The sequence below is a fragment of the Panthera uncia genome, chromosome C2 (assembly GCF_023721935.1).
Source record: "Panthera uncia isolate 11264 chromosome C2, Puncia_PCG_1.0, whole genome shotgun sequence".
Lineage (NCBI taxonomy): Eukaryota > Metazoa > Chordata > Mammalia > Carnivora > Felidae > Panthera > Panthera uncia.
The window spans coordinates 154690801-154695221 of record NC_064810.1 but is presented as its reverse complement, the minus strand read 5'-3'; positions in this window follow the sequence as shown (position 1 = coordinate 154695221).

The window sequence follows — 4421 nt, the reverse complement described above, 5'->3', positions numbered from 1 at the left end:
ACCCAGAGTCCCCTGTGCTGTGTTCTTCACTCTGGGGGGCATTTCCCGCTTTTCCAATTCTCCAGCAGAAATGAGGGGGGCAGGAGGTGAGGAACACGAAGAAAGAGGATGCATAACCTCAGTCAGTCGTACGTTCACTTTGTTAGCAACTCTGGTGGAAAGATTCCACGCAGGAGCGAGTGGAAACGCTTCCTCAAAACCACTTTCTCAAGGTGTCTCTCGCGTGCCCACACTTGGTGCCATGTGGTTGTGCTGGTTGTGAGGCTGGCGCGGCTCCTGTAGCGAAGACAAACCCGTCAGCAGTTTCAACAGGTGGGGGCGTGTTGCCCCTCAGCTGTACGCCCCTCGGGTGGGGGCCTACCCGGTCCCCAGAGGATGCCAGCAGGTGGTGCCTCAGCGCCCCGGATGCTCGCCAGTGCGGGTGCGCTCTTAACGTCCCTTCCCTCCCTGCCTCACTTCCCGCAGGATGCACCAAGGACTGGCCTCCAACCCGAAGGGTACAGTTACCAAGGCTGGCCGCCGTGCCACGAAGCCCCCGGCTGTGTCCGTGCAAGGCCTTCTTCCCGCGGACTGCTCCAGTCGCTGACTGTCACAAGGACCCCAACGCAGGTCGTTCCCAGGGGAACTGGGGCCCCCTGATGCCGGCTTTGCTACCTCTCCTCAGCCTGGCAGGCAGTGTAAGGCTTTCCTCCTCTTCTTCACTTCGGGCCAGACTCACCTTTGCCGGCTGGTCCGCCAGCCCTTCTGGCCTCATCTGGCTCCCACCCCACTGTCCCTCCCATACGTGTTTCCCTTAATAAAATCCTCGTATGTGTAATGCCACTTGGCACCTACTTAGAAAATCCAGACTGACACACTTCCCCTACTCCCCTCCTCATGCTTCCTGGAATCACCTTCTCAAGTAAACAACTTGTGCTGGACTCTTGTTGTCAGCATCTACTTCCGGGGAAGCCGGCCTAGAACAGAAGACACTACAGAGAAACTGCCCACACCACTCCCACTCATCACCCCGGAGCAGAATCTAGTCACATGGCCACGTTGGACAACCGAGGCCGGGCCAAGCAGTCTTCTAAGATGGGCCATGCGCGGGACGATGGATATTAGGGGGCCTGAGGGCAGTGTGGCTACTCCTTACTCAGCCTTCAAGGCCTGTTTAAATTCCTCCAAGGCCAAGGTTCTGGAGCAGGATGTAAAGAGGTAGAGCCCTTGGACAAGTCTGTGCTGATAGAAATTAATCAAAATCAACCCAAGTCTAACTTTATACTATAACGATTACTGTCTGCCCAAGACAAAAATCATGAAGTGTGTGAAGTATATGCCCTGAACGTAGCCCACCCTTCGGGCCATGGCCCCTTCTTTCCCTTTCAAATTCCCTCCGGAGCGTCAGCTGCCCAGAGCCCCTATTGCAATGTCCCAGCCCAGGCACTGATTCACCAACCCATTTCTCCTCCTTAACACATGCCTGTTCTGTTCCCCAAGGCTCTGCATACTAATGATGTGGTAAGTTAATTTAACCTAAAGACGTTAGTGTTGTCTGAGGCTTAACTGTGACAGCAACCGGACGGACACGTGTGGCGCCTAAGTAGAGCCTGTTAACGCCGTATCCAACGGATGGAACGGTCACTTGCCTGGCGACTGCCACTGAGTCCTAGATTCCATGTGACAAGCAAATATTACCTGTCTTAGGCTTTTCTTCCAATGCAGATAGAAGTCAAGGCTAAGGCGTAAGTGGGTCGCCCCAAAGAAGGATCTCATAACCCAGCAAGCTGAGACTCCTTAAATTTTGTGGTCTGTTTTCCTTTGGGCCATGTTCTTTGGAATTTTTTTTTTCTGTCATGTTCAAGAAAGAAGCACTAGGTCCTTTGATTCAACACTAAACTGTTCACAACAGTTATCTCTAGAGAGAGAGACTGTAGGGCAGAGGTCAATGCCAAGTTATTATATTTCTATAGAGTTTGAATTTTTCATATCAAGCATATCAAGTTTTGGTAACTTTAAAAATAATGTAGTTTATGATAAGCCCTTTGCCTCACCCTGTGGTAGGGACAAGGCATCCGTCCTATCTATTCTTGAGACGGCCTCTTTGTCTTTGGTAACTGATGACAAAGCCAATCGTTAGGGTCTTCTCTCTTGGGAACGCATTTGATTCCTTCCTGCCGTCGTCTTTTTCTAACATGACATGAACTGTCCCTCAACCTTACCACTCACCCCGTTGGTCAGCTGTTCTGATTTATTTAAGTAACATTTTAAGTAAAATTAGAATGGAGGCCACATGTATTTGTCTGCAGTGCCTCGGCTTAGTGCCTAGTATAAAGTCGATCCTTTATAAATGTTTTTGAGTAATGGCTGAGCCCTTATATTCAAGGAACTCCTCATGACCACAGAGTTTTAATAAAGTGGCCACTGCAGTTCCTCTCCGGGAACGAACTAGCAATTCCTTGATGAGCTTTACTTGGGACATCCACCAAGATGCCGGACACAGTTGGAAAGGGGACATGATGGCCTGAATGATGGTATAATACTAAAATTAGGAGTAACATTGGTGAAAACAACCACCCCTGCCCTACTTACCTAGTCACTGGGTAAGGTGTGTTAGGCTTCAAGGAGAAATTACTGGCCACCATCTCAGACTTCTGTGGGAACTTCAGAAACTAAAAATAAAACATAACCAGAGTTTTGTGTTTTGTGTTTTTGACAATGGTATGTCCTGGGCTGCATTAGCCACGTCAACACTCTCAGAGACGGCTTTCCTGACCTTTTGTTTAGGCCCCATTACCTGCCGTTTAACTTTTGAAGTGATTTTCCAAATTTCACACTTTGAGCCCCTAGCCTTTTGCCAACGTGGTTGTGGGCTGTGAGAGAGGGGACTGCTTCATGGCACAGCAAAAGCAGGTATGTCAAAGTCCAACCCTGGCCCTGCCGGTCCTGGCCCTGCCAGTCCTGGCCCTGTGACCTTAACTCACTGAGCCTCAGTTTTCTCCTCTGTTAAATGGTATTAATAATGACAGCTGCCTCTAGGGTTTGTTTTAGGAATTAAATGGCATAATCTACTTTTTTTTTTTTTCTTTAAAGCACTGGATACATAGAAAGCACTCAATAAATGGTAACCACTGTTAAAATCATCATCATCATCAAACCTTGTCAATGAGTCCAGAAGGACCTGAGATATAGGCCCAGAAAATCTCTTTTAAGCCAAAGAACACTAAAACGAGTAGAGTTCATTCTCCTAGCCCTCATGTTCCGTTCTTTGCAGAACTGGGAGGTGGGTGGGCTGGAGCAAAGGAGTGGGGAGTGGGGTGGGAGCGCAAAGGGAGAATGAAGCCCGCTGATGGTAGGTTGGTAGTTCAGAAGCAACAATGCCAGCAGAGAGGAGACAGGAATTACCAAGAGTCCTGATGCCAGCTCTCTGCTGACATAATTAATGAGGCTGTTGTGCCAAAAATGAAGCATGTTGTTAATACACAGACTTGTTGGGTGCACAAGGGAAATGCAAATAAAAGTTTTGCCAAAAGGAGAGTGGGGTCAAATCGGCTCCAAAGGGAGACCACACTATCCATAAGACAATAATGTACAGATAACAAAACCGAGAAGAAAAGGGGTAAAAAATAATTGATTTCAAACACAGGACCAACAGCCAAAAGATGGTGGGCTTTTAACACTATTACCTGGTGATTTTACTCTTATCTTTTTTTTTTTTTAAGTTTGTTTGTTTATGTATTTACAGCACGCTCACAAGCAGGGGAGGGGCAGAGAGACAGGGACAGAGAGAGAATCCCAAGCAGGCTCAACACCCTCACCAACTCGCTAATGGTGAGATCATGACCTGAGTCAAAATCAGGAGTCCCAAGTCACCTACAGAGCCTCCCAGACGCCCCTACTTTAGGTTCTTCACAGTGTGTCCAATTGGTCAAATTCACCTGATAACGGTAACTAAATTCCAATGGAGTTTTAGCATTCAGGATTTTAATACGCATTCCATAGGATATGTAAGAGAAAACTTCAGAGATTAGTTTCCTCTCTACTTTGCAGAGCTCTTGAGCCCACATGAAAAATTTGAGATTTCTGTGCCTGCCGTTCCCATCATAAAAACAAAATGATTATCCGTTTGCCATTGACGTCTTCCCAAAGGTGGCTTCCGTTTTCTTTGAAAAAGGCCCTCTTGAATCACGTGGGAGGGATCGGGCCCCTGGGCTGCCCCTGCTGCGGGGGTGGGGGTCGGGGTGGGGGGAGGCAGGGGTTGGAGCAGGAGGTGCCGCTGAGGGCAGGGGAGCGGAGTCGGCCCCCTAGAGGCAGTTGCTCTGACAGGTCTCGAGCAGGTGCGTCGCCCCAGCTGCGAGCCCCGGCCCCGCGCCCTGACCTTGGCCGCGCAGGGACCGCCCCTCGGGGGACCGGCTGGCTCAGCGGACCTCCCGCGGGGGGGG